General features: G+C 41.8%; 1 protein-coding gene across 4 annotated transcripts in view; it reads right to left on the bottom strand.

The window, feature by feature from the left end:
- PAG1 (phosphoprotein membrane anchor with glycosphingolipid microdomains 1) overlaps window positions 1-12,283 on the bottom strand; it is a 185,998-nt gene that overhangs the window by 65,746 nt on the left and 107,969 nt on the right. For all 4 annotated transcript variants that reach the window (XM_075920477.2, XM_075920474.2, XM_025190840.3 and 1 more), the window contains exon 2: window positions 10,771-10,853. The gene's annotated coding sequence lies outside the window, so the exon portion shown is untranslated. The remainder of the gene's footprint in view (window positions 1-10,770; window positions 10,854-12,283) is intronic.

Here is a 12,283-nt window from a genome sequence, read left to right as displayed (position 1 = left end):
ATCTGTTCACCTTCTAAAACATGCAGGTGCTCAAAAGAGGGGCTGTGAGGCTTTTTCCTTTCCATTATGAGTAAAATCGCAGTCTTGAATAGGATGGAAAAAAATCACCATAATCTAGACTTGGATTGGATTGGTCAGATGACTGATGTGAGAGAGTGGAGATTCCTTTGGATTCACCCACAGCCATAATGTTTGAGTAAGAACACATACATACTTAGATTGTCTGGAACTCTTCACCACAAAAATGACACATAATAAAATGCATAAATAGCTCCAATAAAGTAGCTTTTAAATAAATTAGCCCATAACACACTGTTGTTTTTTACCACAAATCTTAACAAAAACCAGGTTTCCTGGAAGCACTACCACTGAGTAGACTCTGTGACTCCAGAGAGATGTTTAAACTCAAATATATTGCAAACCACATTAAAGGCATTGAAAAATGCCAAGAGATTTTTTTTTTAAAAAGCAATGGTTGTTGTACCTTCTGGGGGAGAAGCTGTAATCTCAAAGAGGGCTCGTGACTAGAATAAAATATAGATTTTTCTAAAAACCTACACAAGTGTTATGGAGTGCTAATCAGAAAATGGACTATTATGTTCACTTAAAGGAGGTTTCTCAGGAATGTTTCAGAAATGCCATGAATCAAGTATATTAAACCAGACACTGGTAAAAGATAAATAGCAAATAATGCACCAAAATTGAAGATTCCTTTAGACTGCTGTAAACTGAATTACTACCCACTATATCCATAGTTAAACTGCATTTCTGTTATCCATTTGTTGAATATCAGCATTAAAACAGAAATGTTGCTCCTGTTTATAAACACAGAGTAAGTAGAGCCCCAATTTACTTCCTGAATCCATTATCAGCTGAGATAATGGTGGGGAATAGGAAACCAGTCTTAGAAGTATCACCACAGTGCCACTGGGAACACAACTCTCCTAGCTGCCATCAGGTAGTAAATGTGTTTTTATATTATCTGAAAATGTTTATGGAATATAATAAAGGATTATGCCTTTCCTTTAGAATTTGTAAGAAGCCTACAGAATTCTACAGTAGGAATCTCATTCTCTATGAATTTCTACAGGCTTTTAGGGTAGATTAATTTGTTTCCCTTACATTCAACAGGCCTTGTCTAGAAGGGAAATGGAAAAAGTGTGTCCTCTCCTCAATCTGGAGCCTTGTATTTGAATTAGGCCCATTGAACTTTAGAAAGGTTAATTGATGGGCGGTGGGTACCACAAGCCTGGGCAGGCTAAGCCTCCCCTGTCGCATGCCTTGGCCCTGGCCATATTCCCTCCTAAGGCCCCACCTTCCCTCTCTCTCTCTGGTGAGGGCTGGCTAAGTTCCAGCCAGCACTACCCTGAGTTCAGTGTGCTGGCAGCCAGTGGTGGCTGGGTGCTTGGGGCACTGGCACGTGGAGAGATAGGGTCAGAGGCGGAAAGGAGAGGGTGCGAGTTAGTGTCCCTGAAGGGTCGGTTCTCCCACTCCTGTGGTATACTGGTTTAACTATGCCAGTAAACTCTCCGGCTGTGTCTACATTGGTACCCCTTTCAGGAAAAGGGATGCTAATGAGACCAGTCGGAATTGCAAATGCCGCGGGGGATTTAAATATCCCCCGCGGCATTTGCATGAACATGGCTGCCGCTTTTTTCCGGCTCGGGGTTTTGCTGGAGAAAAGCGCCAGTCTAGACGGGATCTTGCGGAAAATAAGCCCTTTTCCGGAAGATCCCTTATTTCTACTTTCAAGTAGGGCTTATTTTCTGGGAAGAGGCAGGAGCGAAGTGGCACAGCAGGAAATCTGGGACAAAGGCTGTGGGACTGTCCTGCCCAATTTAGGATGGGTATTAGACAGCCCAGCATACACTGCTTTCTTGAGCTTGGATTACTTAGAAGACCATTTACATTTAATCTGCATAGAGGCTACTATAATGTTTTTGTTATATTTGGTTTACCACATACAGCATCTGCAGTAGATCAGAAGTTCATCCCAACTGAGATTCAACTAAACATTGATCTTGAAATGTTTTTTATGCTCATGTCTGTGTCTTTGTATTGAATATTTTGGTGTCCTTTCATTCTTTAATTCATTTTGTTCTCAAAAATCTGGATTTAGGAAGATATGAATACAGGCAGTCCCCGACTTACGCGGATCCGACTTATGTCGGATCCGCACTTACGAATGGGGCTTTCTCGCCCCGGAGGTCGAGGTAGCGGATTGCTACCTGCGAGCTCTGGGGCGAGAAAGCCCCGTTCGTAAGCTGCTCCAGTGCCCCTGGTCTGCTGGAGACCGTCTCCAGCAGACCAGGGGCACCGGGCGGGTTCCCGCGCTTCTGAGGCTTTGCCAGAGCAAAGCCTCAGAAGCGCGGGAACCCGCCCGCTGCTGCCGCTTGAGTCCCGGTGCCTGTGGTCTGCTGGGGACGGTCCCCAGCAGACCACAGGCACCGGGACTGAAGCCGCAGCCGCGGGGGGAGGGGAGGTCCCGCGCCTCTGAAACTTTGCCAGAGCAAAGCCTCAGAGGCGCGGCACCCCGCTGCCGCTGCTGCTCTGCTCCCCGTGTCCCTGGTCTGCTGGGGGAGGGGGGGGCGCGGATAGTGTGCCCCCCCCCCCAGCAGACCAGATTTTTGTTTTGGACCCTGGAGCAGAGCAGCTGGGGCGCTGCCGATTGGTCCTGCAGCACCTGCTCTGGGCACTACTGGACCAACCCGGCAGCACCCCAGCTGCTCTGCCCCAGGTCCTGATTCAGCCGCTGCTGGTCAGTTTCAGCAGTGGCTGAATCAGGACGCCTGGGGCAGAGCAGCTGGGGTGCTGCTGGGTTGGTCCAGTAGCGCCGAGGAGCGGTGCTACTGGAGCAACCCAGCAGCACCCCAGCTGCTCTGCCCCAGGCGTCCCCAAGTCAGCCGCTGCTGAAACTGACCAGCGCTGACTACAGGAAGCCCGAGGCAGAGTTGCTCTGCCCCAGGCTTCCTGGAATCAGCGCTCATCAGTTTCAGCAGCAGCTGACTTGGGGAAGCTTGGGGTTCTTAAGTTGAATCTGTATGTAAGTCAGAACTGGCGGTCAGTTTCAGCAGCAGCTGAATCTGGACGCCAGTTCCGACTTACATACAGATTCAACTTAAGAACAAACCTACAGTTCCTATCTTGTACGTAACCTGGGGACTGCCTGTACTCCACACAATACTGTGATGTTGAGAACAAAATTAATAAAGGAATCAAAGGACACAAAGAGAAGTTATTCTTTAATTGGTTATATACCACTGCTAGGAGCTTGGATAACAAACATGAGCAATTGGCATTGCTCATTTATGAGCATAAATTTGATCTAGTTGGTATTACTGAAACCCAGTGAAATGATTTGCATAACTGGAATGTTAAAATCACTGGTTATAATCTATTTAAGGATAGAGTGGGCAAATGGGCAGAGGCAGTGACAATCTGTCAAAAATGGCATTACTTTTTCAAAGTCGCTGGTAACTCAGAAGAAAATTATCTCAGGTACTTATGGCTCAATATCTATAAATACAGAACAAAAGATGGGGAACTAATCAAACAAAACACACTAGGGACAGGGCATCCACACCTTCTTCTGGATCATCTGAAAAAAATATGTTTGATCATGGAGGTATATTTGAGCAACATATCCTAGAGATCTAATGCCATCAACAATAAAACATCCATTGAATTTCTAGATGACATTTTCCTAACTCAAAAAGCCATCACATGTCTTAACAGGCATGAGCTGGGAGGCAGAATTATAATCAGAAAAATGTGAATGATAATAGGAAACTGTTTAAGAACACTTAGCTAGATGCCTTCAATGCCACAATTGAGGAAGAAGACCACGATAAGTCTTCGTACAATGGGGAAGTTCCAGAAGACGAAGAAAACACATGTTGTTACATTATTTTAAAATGGTAAACAGATGACCTGGGTAATTACAGTCTGACATCAATCCTGGGCAAGGTAAAGGAGCATCTGATATGGGACTCATTTAATAACTAATTAAAGGAGAGTAATACAAAGAATGGCAATCAACATAGAAGCATAGGTGAGATAGATCCTATCAAATTAAGTTGATTTTTTAAAAATGAGATTAACATTTTGGTTCATAAATGCAATAGTGCTGACATATACTTTGACTTCTGTGAGGTGTTTGATTTGGTACTGCATGACATTTTGATTAAAATATTTTAAAAAATATAAAATTAACATGGCACACATTAGATGGATTAAAAACGTATTTCAGAATGAAACTGTAAATGCAGAATCAGCATCTTAGTGGGTGTATTTCTATTGGGATTCTGCAGGGATGGGCTCTTGGCCTTACACTAATTAACATTTTTATCAATGACCTAACATCCTCACTGATAAAATTAGCAGTTTACATAAAAACTGGGTGTGGTGGTGGTAAATATCGAAGAAGAAAGGTAATTGATTTCAAAGTGTTCTATAGCTTGTTAAATGGAGTACAAGCAAATAATGTGTATTTTACTACAGCTAAATATAGATATACATATCAGGATACAATGAATAGAGATCATATTTTTATGATCGAGTTCTCTCTCCTGGGGAGCAGTGATTCTGAAAAAGATTTGGGGGTCGGGGTAGATAACCAGCTGAACATGAGCTCCTAGTGGGATAGTGTGTTCAAAAGTTAATATGATCCTGTGCTGTGTAAATACTAGAGAGCAGACAAGTAGAAGCAGAGAGATTTAGACCTTTGTATTTGGCACTGGTGTGACTGCTGCTAGAATGCTGTGTCCAGATCTGGTGCTCACAATTCAAGAAAGATGTTGATACAGTGGAGGGGGTTCAGAGAAGAGCCACGTGGCTGATGAAAGGATTAGAAACATTGTTTATAATAATAAACTCACAGAGCTAACTCTATTTAACTGAACAAAGAGAAGGTTATGATTAAATTGAGTACATAGGTACTGTAAGTACCTTCATGGAGAACAATATTTAATAATGTGCTCTTCAATCCAGAGTACGTAGGTATAATATGATCCAATGGCTGGGAGCTGAAGCTAGATAAATTCAGTCTGGAAATAAAGTATATACTTTTACTGCGACTATAATTAAGTACTGGAACAACTTACAGAAGGTTGTGGCAGATTCTGACAACTTTTAAATCCAGATTGGTTTTTTAAAAGATCTGCTCTAGGAATTACACTGGGGGACCCCTATGGCCTGCTCTTTACAGGAAGTAACACCGCACAATCACAACGTTCCTTTCTGGCTTTGTAATCTCTGAATGAATTAAAATGAAATGAAAAACTTGATATTCATATACATATCCTAATCAGAGTTGTATTAGCTATTATTAAATCATGCATTAAATCTACATGATTAAAGGAATTTATAAAACTGATTTTAAGGAAGATGCAAGGGGAGTTGATTTTGTCAGATATTGGACATTCAGATTTTTCAAGATATTTAGGCCTTGCTGCCCACCGTGTTGCCATAGCTAACTGATTTGTACTCATTGGGTTTTAGATAGGGTTGCCAGATGGCTGAAACAAAAATACCGAACATCTCCCCCCCCCAAAAAAAAACACACGGAAAAAAAAAAGGGGGGGGGGGGCAAAATTGTTGAGAAAAAAAAAAGACTGCAAGAACCTGGATCACTGCTAGGGGATTTAAAAAAAACCAAAACCCGGGCATGCTTCATTGGGAGAAGGGGATATCGGGGGAGGGGGTACCGGTCAAGAGGTGGCGAGGCTGGCCGGGAGTAAGGGGAGGGCGGGAAGCACAGCTGGCGGCGGGGTCAGGGGCCGTGGCGTTGTCTGGGAGGAATGGGAAGCGGGAAGCACAGCTGGCTGGGTGGGGGAGGGCGCAGTGGCGCTGGCTGGGGAAGATCAGGAAGAAGAATGGGCCGGTGGGAAGCAGAGCTGGGTGGTAGAGAAGGGGGCTGGCCAGGGAAGTTCAGGAGGGGGAAGTGAGAGAGAACCGGCCAGCAGGGAAGTGGGGGGGAGGAGAGGATGAGCAAATTGGCCGGCGGGGAGCGGGACTGACCTGGGCACTTGCTGCCTGTCCCGCGCAGGCTCCTGGTGACGCACGAGTGAGGAGGGGCTTCCCCTCCTCCTCACACTCAACCAACTGAGGGCTCCCGACAGCAATTGCGGCCCCGCCTCCCAGCTGGGACTCTCAGCTGCTCCCCCCGTCCATGCCAGGTTTCCGTCCAGTGCGCATCCGGAAAAGTCAAAAAATACCGGACATTGCACATGTCCGGTATTTTCTGATTTTTTTTTACCAGATAGAGAGCACAAACACCAGACTGTCCGGTACAATACCGGACAATTGGCAACCCTAGTTTTAGACTCCTAAACATTTAAATCCCTTTGGAAAATGAAAGAGCTCTTAAGTTAGATGTTACACTGATGAGGGCAACCATGCCTCAGTACTTCTAAAAATGTGGCGCTAGCCCCTTTCACATCAACGGAAGTATTTGAGGTGCTGTACAATGAGTCATGGTCAACAAAGACAAAGTCTTTGCTTCCCAACAGATGGAAGGAAGGCAGGATGGTCTTGTGAGAGTCTGGATACTTGGATCTCTTCTTGTCCTGCAATGAAGTTACCGGGTGGCCTCAACAATAGCTCCGTGCCTCCACTTACTCCATCTATAAAACAGGGACAAAACTTACCTTTCTCACAGGAGAAATTAAATTAACCTCACAGTGCTTTGAAAATGATTATTGCTAAAGAAACCTAAACAGTTGGGAGAACAATCAGAACTTTCAAGGGGAGAATAATCTTTTCTTCCTATATTCAGAAAAGCCTCTTTTCTCGCTCCCAAACTGTTAACAGCCTTAGATTTACAGGCCCCAATCTCAAGTAATATTTAAAATAAAGGCCAAGATGAAAAGTGCTCATCAGCACGATCTGTTTCCCTTAAGAGTACTACTTCCTCTTTCGCAAAGCTCCTATTATCTAATGCTTCCTCTCCATGAAGTTTATATGGTTATTTCAGAGATTTTAAATTGCTGGAGGAGTATTTGCTTTTTCTAATATCTTTCTCCATCAAAACTGCCTTTTCCCCACCAAGCTTCTGAAATTGTTCTCCAAATTGTCCTGTTTTCTTTTATAAGAGCAATGTTATTCACCTAGACCCACAAACATATCTGATATAGCCATTTTGTCTTGGTTACAAATAGTACTTTACAGTAGAGTACGTTCACGGAAGCGACTGGGCAGCCACATATTCTACAGGGAAGATCAAATATTTTTTCTCTTTAAACTAATCCAAACCCTTTCACAACAGTTTATGCATCAAGTTTGGAGGTATACAAACTTTGGATTATCTATTTTCCCCTAGACTAGTTAGAAGGAATTAATGAATGAAACTGTTGATTCATTAGTATTCGCTGTCTTAGGGATACCAACAGACTAGATTTTTATGATATTCAAACAATTTTCATTTATGAAAAAGCTCTTAATTTTCCCTGTCTACAAAATAATCCATTTTATTCTATTTTTCTCCTGATAACTTAAAGTATTTGGTTCTTTCCATTTTCCATAGGTGATGAGTCTTATTTTTCCCTTCAAGAGCCTTTTAAAGTTACTACTGCCATGTTTCAGAAGAAATAGCAGATGACAACACTCTTAAGCTGTCTCACGATTAATCAGTACTCTAATTGAAAGCATTTATACAGGGAAACGGCCCTTCCCTTTTGTCATACCCTTCTGTTTTCGTATCTTCTTCCTGAACAAGAAGGATGACAAAGATCAATATTTGTTTTCACCGGGGAATCCATGTTTTCAGCTCTGAGGCTGATGTGTAAAATCTAAATTTCTAGCAGTTAGAACAAAGGAATGGTTAAAGTAAGGCAAGTGCCAACATCTGTTCTCCCATTTTTAGAAACAAAAGCAAAAAAAATTTAAAATGTCCTTAGTTATTCCAATAAAGTAAGCTTACTTGGTCAGAAATGTATATAGTTGCATAACTACAGAAATAAGCTCTCCCTAAAAAATCTTAAAAAACAACAATGGTCCTGGTAACACCTTAGGGTATGTCTACACTACCCCGCTAGTTCGAACTAGCGGGGGTAATGTAGTCATCCGCAACTGCAAATGAAGCCCGGGATTTGAATTTCCCGGGCTTCATTTGCATGAAGCCGGCCGGCGCCATTTTTAAATGCCGGCTAGTTCGAACCCCGTGCCGCGTGGAATGAGGAAGCCTAATCCGAACTAGCTACTCCGTGCCGCATATAGCCACGCGGCACGGGGTTCGAACTAGCCGGCATTTAAAAATGGCGCCGGCCGGCTTCATGCAAATGAAGCCCGGGAAATTCAAATCCTGGGCTTCATTTGCAGTTGCGGATGACTACATTACCCCCGCTAGTTCCAACTAGCGGGGTAGTGTAGACATACCCTTAGAGACTAACCAAGAAATATATAGATAGTATCATGAGCTTTCATGGGCACTACCTATTTCTTCGGATGAAAAATATGGACAAGAGGCATAGAGGTTCAAATATAAAGCAGAAAAAGGGGAAAAGGGAAGAGGAGAAAAACCTGTCAATTAGGGCACATCTACACAGCAGGGCTTAACTTGAAAAAAGCTACTCAAATTGAGCTACAGCAATTGCATAGCTTATTTCAAAATTAGAAGCATCTACACAGCACTTATTATGAAATAGAACACTCATCCTCCAACTTCCCTTACGCCTCATACAATGAGGGTTACAGGAGTCAGAATAAGAAGTCCTCCAGCTTGACAGTATTTTGACATTGTTTCAAAATAACGCTAGGTATTTCAAAATAATGTTGCTGAGTAGACATATCCTTAAAGTGTCTGTGCTAAATGAGGCTAATAGAGTAGGCTGTAAGTCTAATACTTACCTTTTGATGTCATTTGGGTGTTGAATATAATGGCTCATCCAGTTCATCTCTTTGTTCAAGCCAGGAGAGATAGAGTCAAAATTGTATATGGAGGCCAGTTCTGCACACTCTCTCTCTATTTGATTCCTGAAATAACTCTCTCTAGTTAATCTCTCAAGAACCATAAGGTCTAGTCAAATCTTCTGTCACTATTTCCTATTCCAATATTCAAAATTTGTTGCAAGAAGATGCAGAGTCACTAATGTAATCTCCAGCCACTAACTTAATGTCTTTCTAAGGGATTTGAAAAATGGATATACACTCAGCTTAAGGTTTTGTACTACTTATAATTTATTGCACAATAAAACCAAGTAGCATTTTTTAGCTTCTGTGTATGGTACTATATTGTATTTTCAGGATCTTTTCTAGCCCCGACAAATAGGCTGCATCTCTATTTCCCACACATGATATCAGTCCTATGCCATTCTGCACTGTGAAGATAAAGTACAGGATTGTTCTTGATGCCTTGTGTCTTCAGCCTCCATACAACTATAAACAACACCTACAATTTCTCAAATTTTTGTTTTACACTTGCTTTTTTCCCCAAAGTGCTGCACTCTATGTTTCACCATTATTCATAAGTGTTTCTTTGCGACTCGGCATAGATGTTCTGGGGTTGGGGACACCGTAGGCACTGCTAAGGAAGAGCAACTCTATACAGCATTCTCCTGCAGCAACTCTGGTGATTTCCCAGTAGAAATCTATGAAGGAAACAACATGCTGTCTGCAGCATTAATTCTCTGAGCTGTAACTGTATCCCTCTGTCCCTTGGGAGCTTCTTGAGCTGTATTGGCAGGTTGAAGGGAAGCATAAAGAGGCAGGGTCTCAGAATAGATGCTCTAAGTTTACTGAGATGACACTGAGTTTCCCCTATGAGTCTTAAGCTTTACAAAGTTGCAAGGCCATGTCCCTGACCCTTCATACATCCTTAAAGTCCTTCACCCTTATAGGAGAATGCAGCAGCGTCTCCTAGTACCAGGGATATGCATTATGCTGACAAACTTGTTAGCTGTCATATTTTGACTAACGGCATTAAAATGACTTTGCACCTCATGCACAAAAGGTAACTCTAAATTTAACTATCACCAGTTGACGTGCTGCTCACCATAACAATCCTTGACTGTGTGGATATCATGTTAATTAAATTGTGTTCATTATCATACTCAGTGTATACAGGGCCTGAGTTCTGTTTCTCCTCCAGCTAGCTTTATAGGGAGAATATTTAACCTTTAAACATGGAAGCAGTTTGCCTTGAAAAGCCTTATATTTCATGACAGTCTAAGTTAAGGGTGTCAAATAAATTTCTCAGTTCCCCAAGTGGGCCACTTATTAATTTATCCAACGAACAAGACAAAAACAGACTGAAACCCAACACGTGTCTATAAAGCAGTGTTGTCCAATCCATCTACTCAGCATGGATTTCAGGGAAATTGAGGAAACGTGAGGTGGTAGGGGGCAGCAGAATGGTGGTTGGTTCTGATGGGGAATGAGAAAGTGAACCTTGGCTCTCATTTTTTATCCCAGCATTTTGATGAATACAATAAAGTGTCCCATTGATCTGCTGTAAACAAGGTACAAGGAACAAATGACACAATTGTCTCAGTGACAGTTTAAAGCCAGCAGGAAAACTTATGTGTGCAAATTTAATACTGTAATCTTCAAAACTATTTAAAAATTTTGTTATCCCACACATAATGCTATTCAATTTTCTTCACAAGTTTGTTAGAGGAGGATGGTAAAATGATAGTATATGTAATTTTTTACTTGAAATTACTTGAAAAACATTAGCTGCCATGTGAAACAACTTCATATGGAAATTAAGTAAGTATAAAATTTTCAATAAGAACAAACTAACAAATCAAAAAAAGTAAACAAAACAAATCTTACTTGCAGTCGGTGTCTCCTACTGGCGACAGCGTTCTCCCAGATTGTCATGCAGGTCCTCCCAACAGGGAAACAACTCCTGGGTGCTGAAAAATGAAGTAGTGGTTAAGAAATCTTTGCAAACACTTCCTGTAAGACATATACATAAATTCATCCTTTTGTTTATAAATTCCGGTACAGTATAGAAAATAACTATGGGAGCTAAGAGCATTCCATGTCAAGCTGACTCTGCCTGTGTCGTTTAATACACTCCAGAGGAAATGTTTCTATATACACTAGAAATCTGGCATATAATTGTTTGGCAAATAAACAAGATCTTTATTAAGAGATGAAACTCCAGTACAAAAAGTGATGTGAAAGTGGGCTCTAAACCAACCACAATCAGGTATTCATAAGTTCAGAATAAGACAGCTCCATTTTAATGTATTGGTGTTGTTTTATTTTTCTAAGAGTTAAAATGGAAAACTCTAAGAGTTTCTAAGAGTTAAATGGAAAAAAAAATCCCACCCACCCACACTTGAATCCTGCTTTCAACAAAGTCAATGGTAAATGAGCCCCCATCATTTGTTATCTTACAAGCAACTCCAGATTTTTATGTTTTTTGTATTGCTTTGAAATATCTTCCTAGGCCAGAGCTTTTTGGAATTTGTTTCCTTAATAAAAGGAACGAAGATTTCTCCTGCCTGTTGATATCCTACAGACTGCACATTTAAACACTGGTGTTATTCTACAAATGGCTTGACAGGCTCCAGCATAGTCCTTCCCCACCTCCTAGGCACCATATGATAGGCTAATGCAGAAGGAAAGTAGGATCATTGTTTCCTCCTTTGGGATTATGTGTGCACCCTCCTTGTTCCCAGGAACTTACAAAGGGAGCAGTTCCTGCATTCCCCAGAACTTGGGGCTATAACAATGACAAGCCCTTAACGAGCTTTTATTAAAAGGAACCATGTCATGCACAAAAAAATCTTGTTTCCAAATGTTTCTTTATCAGGCTTGGTTATGGGGTTATTATTTCTTTGATGGTTAGCCCTCCATAGAGAAAGGGCTACTACAATTTTTGAATCCAGCTATTGGAACTGACAATTAGTGAAATGCCTGTGTGTTTGTATGTACCTCGAGCTCTTCCTCAACTCCCTTTGCTAAATCAGTTCTTGTGAGTTAGTAGAGGATTGAAATTAACAAAATTAAAGCTGATGGGCTAACAATACTAGTGGAATGAGCAAGCGTAACTGTATTGCTACCAGCAGCAGAAGTGAACTTTACCACCCTGTGATTCTGAGGACTATTAAAAGACATAAATGGTTAGCTGTTAGGACTCAGAAGAACAGAGAATGTGTCCTCTGCACTGGTTGGGATAAACACTCCTTCTGAGGATCCAACCATTTCCCATCCTCCCACTCAGAATCCTACATTTTCTTGCTCACCCTCTCGTAAAGAGAATGCTACATTCCTGAGGAGGTTCCCCAAAACCTGACCTGTGAACTCTTCTCTCTACCCATAAAACCTCATTGGC

Source organism: Pelodiscus sinensis, chromosome 2 (assembly GCF_052426305.1).
Source record: "Pelodiscus sinensis isolate ZL-2025 chromosome 2, ASM5242630v1, whole genome shotgun sequence".
Taxonomy (NCBI): domain Eukaryota; kingdom Metazoa; phylum Chordata; order Testudines; family Trionychidae; genus Pelodiscus; species Pelodiscus sinensis.
The sequence above is the reverse complement of the archived record's forward strand: the minus strand, read 5'-3'. Positions and strand labels throughout refer to the sequence as shown.